Source organism: Ranitomeya imitator, chromosome 7, assembly GCF_032444005.1.
Source record: "Ranitomeya imitator isolate aRanImi1 chromosome 7, aRanImi1.pri, whole genome shotgun sequence".
In the NCBI taxonomy this organism is placed as follows: domain Eukaryota; kingdom Metazoa; phylum Chordata; class Amphibia; order Anura; family Dendrobatidae; genus Ranitomeya; species Ranitomeya imitator.
In genome coordinates this window covers 77,372,831-77,389,339 of record NC_091288.1, presented here as the reverse complement: position 1 = coordinate 77,389,339, position 16,509 = coordinate 77,372,831, and positions in this window count along the sequence as shown.

Genomic DNA, 16,509 nt, shown 5'->3' with positions numbered 1-16,509 from the left:
TGGCAACCGTAGTAAACAGGCGGCACAGCTTTGTTCAGTGGAGGAGAACAGCAAGGAGTGGCAGACACCAATAGTAGGCCCCAACCCAACTAGTAGGCCAAATGCAGTCTAACATTAACAACTACTTAACGAGAGGCTGAAAATGGAATTTCAGGACAGGAAACCAGGAGAACAGCAAGGAGTGGCAGACACCGATAGTAGGCCCCAAACCAACTAGTACGCCAAATGCAGTTGTTCCATTTAACCACAATTTAATGAGAGCCTGAAGATAGAAGCTCAGGAAAGGCAACCTGGGGAACACCTTGGAGTGTAACACACCATCTCTCTCCACCCCATACCCATTTTGTAGGCCTAATGCTGTGTACTTTTCTACAACTACTAAACGAGAGTCGGAAGACCGAAGCAATGGCAAGGAAACCTGGGGAACACCTTGGAGTGTAACACACCATCTCTCTCCACCCCATACCCAATTTGTAGGCCTAATGCAGCCTACTTTCCGACACCTACTAAACGAGAGCATGAAGATCGAAGTTCAGGAAAGGCAACCTGGGGAACACCTTGGAGTGTAACACACCATCTCTCTCCACCCCATACCCATTTTTTAGGCCTAATGCAGTGTACTTTTCTACAACTACTAAACGAGAGTCGGAAGACCGAAGCAATGGCAAGGAAACCTGGGGAACACCTTGGAGTGTAACACACCATCTCTCTCCACCCCATTCCCCATTTTTTAGGCCTAATGCAGCCTACTTTCCGACACCTACTAAACGAGAGCATGAAGATCGAAGCTCAGGAAAGGCAACCTGGGGAACACCTTGGAGTGTAACACACCATCTCTCTCCACCCCATACCCATTTTGTAGGCCTAATGCTGTGTACTTTTCTACAACTACTAAACGAGAGTCGGAAGACCGAAGCAATGGCAAGGAAACCTGGGGAACACCTTGGAGTGTAACACACCATCTCTCTCCACCCCATACCCAATTTGTAGGCCTAATGCAGCCTACTTTCCGACACCTACTAAACGAGAGCATGAAGATCGAAGTTCAGGAAAGGCAACCTGGGGAACACCTTGGAGTGTAACACACCATCTCTCTCCACGCCATACCCATTTTTTAGGCCTAATGCAGTGTACTTTTCTACAACTACTAAACGAGAGTCGGAAGACCGAAGCAATGGCAAGGAAACCTGGGGAACACCTTGGAGTGTAACACACCATCTCTCTCCACCCCATTCCCCATTTTTTAGGCCTAATGCAGCCTACTTTCCGACACCTACTAAACGAGAGCATGAAGATCGAAGCTCAGGAAAGGCAACCTGGGGAACACCTTGGAGTGTAACACACCATCTCTCTCCACCCCATACCCATTTTGTAGGCCTAATGCTGTGTACTTTTCTACAACTACTAAACGAGAGTCGGAAGACCGAAGCAATGGCAAGGAAACCTGGGGAACACCTTGGAGTGTAACACACCATCTCTCTCCACCCCATACCCAATTTGTAGGCCTAATGCAGCCTACTTTCCGACACCTACTAAACGAGAGCATGAAGATCGAAGTTCAGGAAAGGCAACCTGGGGAACACCTTGGAGTGTAACACACCATCTGTCTCCACCCCATACCCATTTTTTAGGCCTAATGCAGTGTACTTTTCTACAACTACTAAACGAGAGTCGGAAGACCGAAGCAATGGCAAGGAAACCTGGGGAACACCTTGGAGTGTAACACACCATCTCTCTCCACCCCATTCCCCATTTTTTAGGCCTAATGCAGCCTACTTTCCGACACCTACTAAACGAGAGCATGAAGATCGAAGCTCAGGAAAGGCAACCTGGGGAACACCTTGGAGTGTAACACACCATCTCTCTCCACCCCATACCCATTTTGTAGGCCTAATGCTGTGTACTTTTCTACAACTACTAAACGAGAGTCGGAAGACCGAAGCAATGGCAAGGAAACCTGGGGAACACCTTGGAGTGTAACACACCATCTCTCTCCACCCCATACCCAATTTGTAGGCCTAATGCAGCCTACTTTCCGACACCTACTAAACGAGAGCATGAAGATCGAAGCTCAGGAAAGGCAACCTGGGGAACACCTTGGAGTGTAACACACCATCTCTCTCCACCCCATACCCAATTTGTAGGCCTAATGCAGCCTACTTTCCGACACCTACTAAACGAGAGCATGAAGATCGAAGCTCAGGAAAGGCAACCTGGGGAACACCTTGGAGTGTAACACACCATCTCTCTCCACCCCATACCCATTTTTTAGGCCTAATGCAGTGTACTTTTCTACAACTACTAAACGAGAGTCGGAAGACCGAAGCAATGGCAAGGAAACCTGGGGAACACCTTGGAGTGTAACACACCATCTCTCTCCACCCCATTCCCCATTTTTTAGGCCTAATGCAGCCTACTTTCCGACACCTACTAAACGAGAGCATGAAGATCGAAGCTCAGGAAAGGCAACCTGGGGAACACCTTGGAGTGTAACACACCATCTCTCTCCACCCCATACCCATTTTGTAGGCCTAATGCAGCGTACTTTTCTACAACTACTAAACGAGAGCATGAAGATCGAAGCTCAGGAAAGGCAACCTGGTGAAAACCTTGGAGTGTAACACAACCTGTCTCTACACCCCATACCAAATTTGTAGGCCTAATGCAGCGTAGTTTCCACCAACTACTAAACGAGAGCCGGAAGATCGAAGCTCATGAAAGGCAACCCGGGGAACACCTTGGAGTGTAACACAACCTCTCTCTACACCACGAAAGGGCTGATTCTTAGGAAGGAAGGCTGTTGTAAATAAGCATTGCGCGTCCGAGGGTGATTATATTCTTATTCGGTATCTACTCACCCTCGGACGCGCCATGCTTCTTGATTTGTAATTAATGTTTATTTGCAATGTGCTTTTGACTTACTCAATTATTTTTTTAATTATTGATTTTATTAAATTAATAGTTTAACATCTTATTGGAAATAATTTAAAGGAGACGCGACAGGACAACACTCGGTGGATGCCATATCTGTGTTAACAACTCCAAAAAACTTTCAGTTAACTTCTTGCAGGAGAAAGAAATTGTAGCTGTTGGACCTTTGTAGTACAGTTCCAGATATTTGTTGTGTGTTTGTTTTGATTGTTAAAATGTCTGCATTTGAGATCTCAACACGATCTTATTTTTTATAATCAAATTAATTTTTTAAATATTTTATTAGGTTGGTTCAAGGGGTACACGGGCCGCAGTAGACAGGTCAGTGGAGGCCTAGTGGAAGGAGGGACCGCAGATGCGCCACTGTTTCACCCATACACAATTAGTAGGCCTAATGCAGCGTAGTTTCCAACAGCTACTAAACGAGAGCCGGAAGATCGAAGCTCAGGAAAGGCAACCTGGGGAACACCTTGGAGTGTAACACAACCTCTCTCTACACCACGGAAGGGCTGATTCTTAGGAAGGAAGGCTGTTTTAAATAAGCATTGCGCGTCCGAGGGTGATTATATTCTTATTCGGTATCTACTCACCCTCGGACGCGCCATGCTTCTTGATTTGTAATTAATGTTTATTTGCAATGTGCTTTTGACTTACTCAATTATTTTTTTAATTATTGATTTTATTAAATTAATAGTTTAACATCTTATTGGAAATAATTTAAAGGAGACGCGACAGGACAACACTCGGTGGATGCCATATCTGTGTTAACAACTCCAAAAAACTTTCAGTTAACTTCTTGCAGGAGAAAGAAATTGTAGCTGTTGGACCTTTGTAGTACAGTTCCAGATATTTGTTGTGTGTTTGTTTTGATTGTTAAAATGTCTGCATTTGAGATCTCAACACGATCTTATTTTTTATAATCAAATTAATTTTTTAAATATTTTATTAGGTTGGTTCAAGGGGTACACGGGCCGCAGTAGACAGGTCAGTGGAGGCCTAGTGGAAGGAGGGACCGCAGATGCGCCACTGTTTCACCCATACACAATTAGTAGGCCTAATGCAGCGTAGTTTCCAACAGCTACTAAACGAGAGCCGGAAGATCGAAGCTCAGGAAAGGCAACCTGGGGAACACCTTGGAGTGTAACACAACCTCTCTCTACACCACGGAAGGGCTGATTCTTAGGAAGGAAGGCTGTTTTAAATAAGCATTGCGCGTCCGAGGGTGATTATATTCTTATTCGGTATCTACTCACCCTCGGACGCGCCATGCTTCTTGATTTGTAATTAATGTTTATTTGCAATGTGCTTTTGACTTACTCAATTATTTTTTTAATTATTGATTTTATTAAATTAATAGTTTAACATCTTATTGGAAATAATTTAAAGGAGACGCGACAGGACAACACTCGGTGGATGCCATATCTGTGTTAACAACTCCAAAAAACTTTCAGTTAACTTCTTGCAGGAGAAAGAAATTGTAGCTGTTGGACCTTTGTAGTACAGTTCCAGATATTTGTTGTGTGTTTGTTTTGATTGTTAAAATGTCTGCATTTGAGATCTCAACACGATCTTATTTTTTATAATCAAATTAATTTTTTTTATATTTAATGATGTTGGTTCAAGGGGTACACGGGCAGCAATAGACAGGTCAGTGGAGGCCTAGTGGAAGGAGTGACGGCAGACAGGCATCAAAGGCCTAACATTGGGCTGGCTGTAGGCAAGTTAAAATTGGTTCCAGGGGAACACGGCCATCAGTGGCCTGGTCAGTGTAGTTGTAGTTGAAAGAACGGGACGCAGACAGGCTTCGAAGGCCTAACATAATAACATAGGGCTGGCTGTAGGCAAGTTAAAATTGGTTCCAGGGGAACACGGCCATCAGTGGCCTGGTCAGTGTAGTTGTAGTTGAAAGAACGGGACGCAGACAGGCTTCGAAGGCCTAACATAACAAACTTGGGCTGGCTGTAGGCACTTTTAAATTGGTTCCAGGGGTACACGGGCAGCAGTGGTCTGGTCAGTGGAAGTCTAGTGGAAGGAGTGACCGCAGACAGGCTTCCAAGGCCTAACATAACAAACTTGGGCTGGCTGTAGGCACTTTTAAATTGGTTCCAGGGGTACATGGGCAGCAGTGGTCTGGTCAGTGGAAGTCTAGTGGAAGGAGTGACCGCAGACAGGCTTCCAAGGCCTAACATAACAAACTTGGGCTGGCTGTAGGCACTTTTAAATTGGTTCCAGGGGTACACGGGCAGCAGTGGTCTGGTCAGTGGAAGTCTAGTGGAAGGAGTGACCGCAGACAGGCTTCCAAGGCCTAACATAACAAACTTGGGCTGGCTGTAGGCACTTTTAAATTGGTTCCAGGGGTACACGGGCAGCAGTGGTCTGGTCTGTGTAAGTCTAGTGGAAGGAGTGACCGCAGACAGGCTTCGAAGGCCTAACATAACAAACTTGGGCTGGCTGTAGGCACTTTTAAATTGGTTCCAGGGGTACACGGGCAGCAGTGGTCTGGTCAGTGGAAGTCTAGTGGAAGGAGTGACCGCAGACAGGCTTCCAAGGCCTAACATAACAAACTTGGGCTGGCTGTAGGCACTTTTAAATTGGTTCCAGGGGTACATGGGCAGCAGTGGTCTGGTCAGTGGAAGTCTAGTGGAAGGAGTGACCGCAGACAGGCTTCCAAGGCCTAACATAACAAACTTGGGCTGGCTGTAGGCACTTTCAAATTGGTTCCAGGGGTACACGGGCAGCAGTGGTCTGGTCTGTGGAAGTCTAGTGGAAGGAGTGACCGCAGACAGGCTTCGAAGGCCTAACATAACAAACTTGGGCTGGCTGTAGGCACTTTTAAATTGGTTCCAGGGGTACACGGGCAGCAGTGGTCTGGTCAGTGGAAGTCTAGTGGAAGAAGTGACGGCAGACAGTCTTCGAAGTACTAACATAACAAAATTGGGCTGACTGTAGGCACTTTTAAATTGGTTCCAGGGTAACACGGCCAGCAGTGGCCTGGTCAGTGTAGTAGTTGTAGAAAGAAGGGACCGCAGACAGGCTTCGAAGGCCTAACATAACAAAAATGTCAAAACAATGGTATTGTCAGTGCCAGGCATTGAAGGATGTCAGCGCCTAGACTACACATTGGTGAAGCTGTGAGAGATAATTTTGCTAGTGGTAGAGCACTGTTTGAGCTGGGGGGGGAACTGTCTTGTGGCCGGCGGTACAGGCACAGGGCCCCTCATATTACAACGGTGTGTCTGACGTTGGGTGCGCACCACCACCGCCAGAGACACTTTATTGTACTATGAGGGACCCAGTGGCAGTGCCGTCGACCAAAAGCGGCCACACCCACCTCTTCAGACAAACAGCACTCTCAAGGGTCCAAGCGCAAAGTGGCGATAGCACGGCCCCGTGTGGGGAGTTTGGCCATTTCGTGAGGTGGAAACATGTCGTATGCTGGACAATCAGGTGAAGAAAATTACGAGATTGGAAAAGTCATTCAGAATAGTCCACAGGCAAGACCTTTTCATAGGAAAGCTAGGTGTCAGCCGGGCAGGGTGGGGCAAAAGATTTTGAAATCCAGTTGTGGTTCATTTTAATGAAGGTTAGATCATCTACATTTTGGGTAGCCAGACGAGTCCTTTTTTCTGTTAGTATTGAACCTGCAGCACTGAATACTCTTTCTGATAGGACACTAGCTGCCGGGCAAGCAAGCTCCTGCAATGCATATTCTGCCAATTCTGGCCAGGTGTCTAATTTGGATGCCCAGTAATCAAATGGGAATGACGGTTGAGGGAGAACGTCGATAAGGGATGAAAAATAGTTTGTAACCATACTGGACAAATGTTGTCTCCTGTCACTTTGAATTGATGCTGCAGTACCTGTCCTGTCTGCGGTCATAGAAAAATCACTCCACAACCTGGTCAGAAAACCCCTCTGGCCAACGCCACTTCTGATTTCTGCCCCTCTAACACCTCTGGTCTGCTGGCCCCTGGAGCTCGTGTGAGAACGATCACGGGCGCTGTGTGCAGGGAATGCCAAAAGCAAACGGTCAACAAGAGTTGATTGTTTTGTTGCTAATATTAGTTCCAAGTTCTCATGTGGCATAATATTTTGCAATTTGCCTTTATAGCGAGGATCAAGGAGGCAGGCCAACCAGTAATCGTCATCGTTCATCATTTTTGTAATGCGTGTGTCCCTTTTGAGGATACGCAAGGCATAATCCGCCATGTGGGCCAAAGTTCCCGTTGTCAAATCTGCGGTTGTGCTTGGTTGAGGGGCAGTTGCAGGCAAATCTACGTCACTTGTGTCCCTCAAAAAACCAGAACCCGGCCTTGCCACGCCACCAATTTCCCGTGCCCCCGGGAAAGCTTCCTCATTAAAAATATACTCATCCCCATCATCCTCCTCATCCTCCACCTCCTCTTCGCCCGGTACCTCGTCATGTACACTGCCCTGACCAGACAATCGCTGACTGTCATCAAGGCTTTCCTCTTCCTCTGGTGCAGACGCCTGATCCTTTATGTGCGTCAAACTTTGCATCAGCAGACGCATTAGGGGGATGCTCATGCTTATTATGGCGTTGTCTGCACTAACCAGCCGTGTGCATTCCTCAAAACACTGAAGGACTTGACACATGTCTTGAATCTTCGACCACTGCACACCTGACAACTCCATGTCTGCCATCCTACTGCCTGCCCGTGTATGTGTATCCTCCCACAAAAACATAACAGCCCGCCTCTGTTCGCACAGTCTCTGAAGCATGTGCAGTGTTGAGTTCCACCTTGTTGCAACGTCTATGATTAGGCGATGCTGGGGAAGGTTCAAAGAACGCTGATAGGTCTGCATACGGCTGGAGTGTACAGGCGAACGGCGGATATGTGCGCAAAGTCCACGCACTTTGAGGAGCAGGTCGGATAACCCCGGATAACTTTTCAGGAAGCACTGCACCACCAGGTTTAAGGTGTGAGCCAGGCAAGGAATGTGTTTCAGTTGGGAAAGGGAGATGGCAGCCATGAAATTCCTTCCGTTATCACTCACTACCTTGCCTGCCTCAAGATCTACAGTGCCCAGCCACGACTGCGTTTCTTGCTGCAAGAACTCGGACAGAACTTCCGCGGTGTGTCTATTGTCGCCCAAACACTTCATAGCCAATACAGCCTGCTGACGTATGCCAGTAGCTGCCCCATAATGGGAGACCTGGTGTGCAACAGTGGCAGGTGCGGATGGAGTGTTTGTGCGACTGCGGTCTGTGGACGAGCTCTTGCTTCTGCAGGAGGACGAGGAGGAGGAGGAGGGGGTGCGAACGGCTACAGACAACTGTTTACTAGACCGTGGGCTAGGCAGAACTGTCCCAAACTTGCTGTCCCCTGTGGACCCTGAATCCACCACATTTACCCAGTGTGCCGTGATGGACACGTAACGTCCCTGGCCATGCCTACTGGTCCATGCATCTGTTGTCAGGTGCACCTTTGTGCTCACAGATTGCCTGAGTGCATGGACGATGCGCTCTTTAACATGCTGGTGGAGGGCTGGGATGGCTTTTCTGGAAAAAAAGTGTCGACTGGGTAGCTCGTAGCGTGGTACAGCGTAGTCCATCAGGTCTTTGAAAGCTTCGCTTTCAACTAACCGGTAGGGCATCATCTCTAACGAGATTAGTCTAGCTATGTGGGCGTTCAAACCCTGTGTACGCGGATGCGAGGCTAAGTATTTCCTTTTTCTAACCATAGTCTCATGTAGGGTGAGCTGGACTGGAGAGCTGGAGATCGTGGAACTAGCGGGGGTGCCGGTGGACATGGCAGACTGAGAGACGGTGGGAGATGGTATTGTTGCCGCCGGTGCCCTAGATGCAGTGTTTCCTACTACGAAACTGGTGATTCCCTGACCCTGACTGCTTTGGCCTGGCAAAGATACCTGCACAGATACAGCAGGTGGTGCGCTAAATGGTGGTCCTACACTGCCGGAAGGGATGTTGCGTTGATGACTAGCTTCATTGGCCGAGGGTGCAACAACATTAAGGGACGTTTGGTAGTTAGTCCAAGCTTTCAAATGCATGGTGGTTAAATGTCTATGCATGCAACTAGTATTGAGACTTTTCAGATTCTGACCTCTGCTTAAGGAAGTAGAACATTTTTGACAGATGACTTTGCGCTGATCAATTGGATGTTGTTTAAAAAAATGCCAGACTGCACTCTTTCTAGCATCGGATACCTTTTCAGGCATTGCAGACTGAGCTTTAACCGGATGGCCACGCTGTCCTCCACCAGGTTTTGGCTTTGCCACGCGTTTTGGGCAAGATACGGGCCCGGCAGATGGAACCTGTGGCGATGTTGATGCCTGCTGCGGCCCCTCCTCCTCCTCTGCTTCAGAACTGCTGCCGCCTGCACCCTGTTCCCCCAATGGCTGCCAATCGGGGTCAAGAACTGGGTCATCTAATAACTCTTCTTGTACCTCCTGCGCAACTTCGTCTGTGTCACCGTGTCGTTCGGTGGTATAGCGTTCGTGATGGGGCAACATAGTCTCATCAGGGTCTGATTCTTGATCAGCACCCTGCGAGGGCAATGTTGTGGTCTGAGTCAAAGGACCAGCATAGTAGTCTGGCTGTGGCTGTGCGTCAGTGCACTCCATGTCAGATTCAATTTGTAATGGGCATGGACTGTTAACTGCTTCACTTTCTAAGCCAGGGACGGTATGTGTAAAGAGCTCCATGGAGTAACCCGTTGTGTCGCCTGCTGCATTCTTCTCTGTTGTTGTTTTTGCTGAAGAGGACAAGGAAGTGACTTGTCCCTGACCGTGAACATCCACTAACGACGCGCTGCTTTTACTTTTACCAGTTTCACGAGAGGAGGCAAAAGAGCTAGAGGCTGAGTCAGCAAGATAAGCCAAAACTTGCTCTTGCTGCTCCGGCTTTAAAAGCGGTTTTCCTAATCCCAGAAAAGGGAGCGTTCGAGGCCTTGTGTAGCCGGACGACGAACCTGGCTCCACAGCTCCAGACTTAGGTGCAATATTTTTTTCCCCACGACCACCTGATGCTCCACCACTACCACTACCCTCATTACCAGCTGACAATGAACGCCCCCGGCCACGACCTCTTCCACTAGACTTCCTCATTGTTTTAAAAACGTAACCAAACTAACGTTATTTGTTGCAGTCACACAACTTACACGGTGAGCTATAACTTCAGTATGATTTAGCTACCCCTTTACAGGTTGGTGAGACCACAGCGAAAATCAGGCCCAATGTTACACACTCTTTTTTTGGTGGCTGCAAATTAGAGAGATGCCCCACACGCAGGACTGTCACTGAAGCACAAATGTTAATATTAATGTCACACTATTATTTTTTTTTTATTTTTATTTTTTTCAGGAACACTTTAGAAACCCCCCAAAAAAAAAAAAATAGATTTTTGCAGGGAGAATTTAGAAAACAAATGTAACAAACTATATGCTTTCTATGGGCCACTGAGTGAGAGATGACGCACACAGGAATCAGGAGTGGCACACAAGCCCAGAGGCCAATATTTTTCTACCAATGATTGATGGAGTTATTTTCTCTGGTAGATTTTGGAACCCAAATCAAGGAAAAAAAATATAGGCTTTCTATGGACCACAATTGGAGAGAGAGAGAGAGAGAGAGAGAGAGAGATGGCACACCCAGGAGTCAAGACTGGCACACAAGCAGAAAGGCCAATATTAATCTCCCACTGTTTTTTTTGTTTGTTTTTTTTTTTTTTTTTTCAGGGAGACTTTAGAAAAAAAAATAATAAAAAAAATATGATTTTATCAGGAAGAATTTAGAAACCAAATAAAATAAAATGATTTTTTCAGGGAGAATTTATAAAACAAATAAAAACAAAAATAGGCGTTCTATGGCCCACTGACTGAGAGATGACGCACACAGGAGTCAGGAGTGGCACACAAGCCCAGAGGCCAATATTTTTCTACCAATGATTGATGTAGTTATTTTCTCTGGTAGATTTTGGAACCCAAATCAAGGAAAAAAAATATAGGCTTTCTATGGACCACAATTGGAGAGAGAGAGAGAGAGAGAGAGATGGCACACCCAGGAGTCAAGACTGGCACACAAGCAGAAAGGCCAATATTAATCTCCCACTGTTTTTTTTGTTTGTTTTTTTTTTTTTTTTTTCAGGGAGACTTTAGAAAAAAAAATAATTAAAAAAATATGATTTTATCAGGAAGAATTTAGAAACCAAATAAAATAAAATGATTTTTTCAGGGAGAATTTATAAAACAAATAAAAACAAAAATAGGCGTTCTATGGCCCACTGACTGAGAGATGACGCACACAGGAGTCAGGAGTGGCACACAAGCCCAGAGGCCAATATTTTTCTACCAATGATTGATGTAGTTATTTTCTCTGGTAGATTTTGGAACCCAAATCAAGGAAAAAAAATATAGGCTTTCTATGGACCACAATTGGAGAGAGAGAGAGAGAGAGAGAGAGAGAGATGGCACACCCAGGAGTCAAGACTGGCACACAAGCAGAAAGGCCAATATTAATCTCCCACTGTTTTTTTTGTTTGTTTTTTTTTTTTTTTTTTCATGGAAACTTTAGAAAAAAAAATAATAAAAAAAATATGATTTTATCAGGAAGAATTTAGAAACCAAATAAAATAAAATGATTTTTTCAGGGAGAATTTATAAAACAAATAAAAACAAAAATAGGCGTTCTATGGCCCACTGACTGAGAGATGACGCACACAGGAGTCAGGAGTGGCACACAAGCCCAGAGGCCAATATTTTTCTACCAATGATTGATGTAGTTATTTTCTCTGGTAGATTTTGGAACCCAAATCAAGGAAAAAAAATATAGGCTTTCTATGGACCACAATTGGAGAGAGAGAGAGAGAGAGAGAGAGATGGCACACCCAGGAGTCAAGACTGGCACACAAGCAGAAAGGCCAATATTAATCTCCCACTGTTTTTTTTGTTTGTTTGTTTTTTTTTTTTTTCAGGGAGACTTTAGAAAAAAAAATAATAAAAAAAATATGATTTTATCAGGAAGAATTTAGAAACCAAATAAAATAAAATGATTTTTTCAGGGAGAATTTATAAAACAAATAAAAACAAAAATAGGCGTTCTATGGCCCACTGACTGAGAGATGACGCACACAGGAGTCAGGAGTGGCACACAAGCCCAGAGGCCAATATTTTTCTACCAATGATTGATGTAGTTATTTTCTCTGGTAGATTTTGGAACCCAAATCAAGGAAAAAAAATATAGGCTTTCTATGGACCACAATTGGAGAGAGAGAGAGAGAGAGAGAGAGATGGCACACCCAGGAGTCAAGACTGGCACACAAGCAGAAAGGCCAATATTAATCTCCCACTGTTTTTTTTGTTTGTTTTTTTTTTTTTTTTCAGGGAGACTTTAGAAAAAAAAATAATAAAAAAAATATGATTTTATCAGGAAGAATTTAGAAACCAAATAAAATAAAATGATTTTTTCAGGGAGAATTTATAAAACAAATAAAAACAAAAATAGGCGTTCTATGGCCCACTGACTGAGAGATGACGCACACAGGAGTCAGGAGTGGCACACAAGCCCAGAGGCCAATATTTTTCTACCAATGATTGATGTAGTTATTTTCTCTGGTAGATTTTGGAACCCAAATCAAGGAAAAAAAATATAGGCTTTCTATGGACCACAATTGGAGAGAGAGAGAGAGAGAGAGAGAGAGAGATGGCACACCCAGGAGTCAAGACTGGCACACAAGCAGAAAGGCCAATATTAATCTCCCACTGTTTTTTTTGTTTGTTTTTTTTTTTTTTTTTTCATGGAAACTTTAGAAAAAAAAATAATAAAAAAAATATGATTTTATCAGGAAGAATTTAGAAACCAAATAAAATAAAATGATTTTTTCAGGGAGAATTTATAAAACAAATAAAAACAAAAATAGGCGTTCTATGGCCCACTGACTGAGAGATGACGCACACAGGAGTCAGGAGTGGCACACAAGCCCAGAGGCCAATATTTTTCTACCAATGATTGATGTAGTTATTTTCTCTGGTAGATTTTGGAACCCAAATCAAGGAAAAAAAATATAGGCTTTCTATGGACCACAATTGGAGAGAGAGAGAGAGAGAGAGAGAGAGATGGCACACCCAGGAGTCAAGACTGGCACACAAGCAGAAAGGCCAATATTAATCTCCCACTGTTTTTTTTGTTTGTTTGTTTTTTTTTTTTTTCAGGGAGACTTTAGAAAAAAAAATAATAAAAAAAATATGATTTTATCAGGAAGAATTTAGAAACCAAATAAAATAAAATGATTTTTTCAGGGAGAATTTATAAAACAAATAAAAACAAAAATAGGCGTTCTATGGCCCACTGACTGAGAGATGACGCACACAGGAGTCAGGAGTGGCACACAAGCCCAGAGGCCAATATTTTTCTACCAATGATTGATGTAGTTATTTTCTCTGGTAGATTTTGGAACCCAAATCAAGGAAAAAAAATATAGGCTTTCTATGGACCACAATTGGAGAGAGAGAGAGAGAGAGAGAGAGAGATGGCACACCCAGGAGTCAAGACTGGCACACAAGCAGAAAGGCCAATATTAATCTCCCACTGTTTTTTTTGTTTGTTTTTTTTTTTTTTTTTCAGGGAGACTTTAGAAAAAAAAATAATAAAAAAAATATGATTTTATCAGGAAGAATTTAGAAACCAAATAAAATAAAATGATTTTTTCAGGGAGAATTTATAAAACAAATAAAAACAAAAATAGGCGTTCTATGGCCCACTGACTGAGAGATGACGCACACAGGAGTCAGGAGTGGCACACAAGCCCAGAGGCCAATATTTTTCTACCAATGATTGATGTAGTTATTTTCTCTGGTAGATTTTGGAACCCAAATCAAGGAAAAAAAATATAGGCTTTCTATGGACCACAATTGGAGAGAGAGAGAGAGAGAGATGGCACACCCAGGAGTCAAGACTGGCACACAAGCAGAAAGGCCAATATTAATCTCCCACTGTTTTTTTTTGGTTGTTTTTTTTTTTTTTTTTCAGGGAGACTTTAGAAAAAAAAATAATAAAAAAAATATGATTTTATCAGGAAGAATTTAGAAACCAAATAAAATAAAATGATTTTTTCAGGGAGAATTTATAAAACAAATAAAAACAAAAATAGGCGTTCTATGGCCCACTGACTGAGAGATGACGCACACAGGAGTCAGGAGTGGCACACAAGCCCAGAGGCCAATATTTTTCTACCAATGATTGATGTAGTTATTTTCTCTGGTAGATTTTGGAACCCAAATCAAGGAAAAAAAATATAGGCTTTCTATGGACCACAATTGGAGAGAGAGAGAGAGAGAGAGAGAGATGGCACACCCAGGAGTCAAGACTGGCACACAAGCAGAAAGGCCAATATTAATCTCCCACTGTTTTTTTTGGTTGTTTTTTTTTTTTTTTTTCAGGGAGACTTTAGAAAAAAAAATAATAAAAAAAATATGATTTTATCAGGAAGAATTTAGAAACCAAATAAAATAAAATGATTTTTTCAGGGAGAATTTATAAAACAAATAAAAACAAAAATAGGCGTTCTATGGCCCACTGACTGAGAGATGACGCACACAGGAGTCAGGAGTGGCACACAAGCCCAGAGGCCAATATTTTTCTACCAATGATTGATGTAGTTATTTTCTCTGGTAGATTTTGGAACCCAAATCAAGGAAAAAAAATATAGGCTTTCTATGGACCACAATTGGAGAGAGAGAGAGAGAGAGAGAGAGAGAGAGAGAGAGAGAGAGATGGCACACCCAGGAGTCAAGACTGGCACACAAGCAGAAAGGCCAATATTAATCTCCCACTGTTTTTTTTGTTTGTTTTTTTTTTTTTTTTCATGGAAACTTTAGAAAAAAAAATAATAAAAAAAATATGATTTTATCAGGAAGAATTTAGAAACCAAATAAAATAAAATGATTTTTTCAGGGAGAATTTATAAAACAAATAAAAACAAAAATAGGCGTTCTATGGCCCACTGACTGAGAGATGACGCACACAGGAGTCAGGAGTGGCACACAAGCCCAGAGGCCAATATTTTTCTACCAATGATTGATGTAGTTATTTTCTCTGGTAGATTTTGGAACCCAAATCAAGGAAAAAAAATATAGGCTTTCTATGGACCACAATTGGAGAGAGAGAGAGAGAGAGAGAGATGGCACACCCAGGAGTCAAGACTGGCACACAAGCAGAAAGGCCAATATTAATCTCCCACTGTTTTTTTTGTTTGTTTGTTTTTTTTTTTTTCAGGGAGACTTTAGAAAAAAAAATAATAAAAAAAATATGATTTTATCAGGAAGAATTTAGAAACCAAATAAAATAAAATGATTTTTTCAGGGAGAATTTATAAAACAAATAAAAACAAAAATAGGCGTTCTATGGCCCACTGACTGAGAGATGACGCACACAGGAGTCAGGAGTGGCACACAAGCCCAGAGGCCAATATTTTTCTACCAATGATTGATGTAGTTATTTTCTCTGGTAGATTTTGGAACCCAAATCAAGGAAAAAAAATATAGGCTTTCTATGGACCACAATTGGAGAGAGAGAGAGAGAGAGAGAGAGAGATGGCACACCCAGGAGTCAAGACTGGCACACAAGCAGAAAGGCCAATATTAATCTCCCACTGTTTTTTTTGTTTGTTTTTTTTTTTTTTTTTTTCAGGGAGACTTTAGAAAAAAAAATAATAAAAAAAAATATGATTTTATCAGGAAGAATTTAGAAACCAAATAAAATAAAATGATTTTTTCAGGGAGAATTTATAAAACAAATAAAAACAAAAATAGGCGTTCTATGGCCCACTGACTGAGAGATGACGCACACAGGAGTCAGGAGTGGCACACAAGCCCAGAGGCCAATATTTTTCTACCAATGATTGATGTAGTTATTTTCTCTGGTAGATTTTGGAACCCAAATCAAGGAAAAAAAATATAGGCTTTCTATGGACCACAATTGGAGAGAGAGAGAGAGAGAGAGAGAGATGGCACACCCAGGAGTCAAGACTGGCACACAAGCAGAAAGGCCAATATTAATCTCCCACTGTTTTTTTTGGTTGTTTTTTTTTTTTTTTTTTCAGGGAGACTTTAGAAAAAAAAATAATAAAAAAAATATGATTTTATCAGGAAGAATTTAGAAACCAAATAAAATAAAATGATTTTTTCAGGGAGAATTTATAAAACAAATAAAAACAAAAATAGGCGTTCTATGGCCCACTGACTGAGAGATGACGCACACAGGAGTCAGGAGTGGCACACAAGCCCAGAGGCCAATATTTTTCTACCAATGATTGATGTAGTTATTTTCTCTGGTAGATTTTGGAACCCAAATCAAGGAAAAAAAATATAGGCTTTCTATGGACCACAATTGGGGAGAGAGAGAGAGAGAGAGAGAGAGAGAGATGGCACACCCAGGAGTCAAGACTGGCACACAAGCAGAAAGGCCAATATTAATCTCCCACTGTTTTTTTTGGTTGTTTTTTTTTTTTTTTTTCAGGGAGACTTTAGAAAAAAAAATAATAAAAAAAATATGATTTTATCAGGAAGAATTTAGAAACCAAATAAAATAAAATGATTTTTT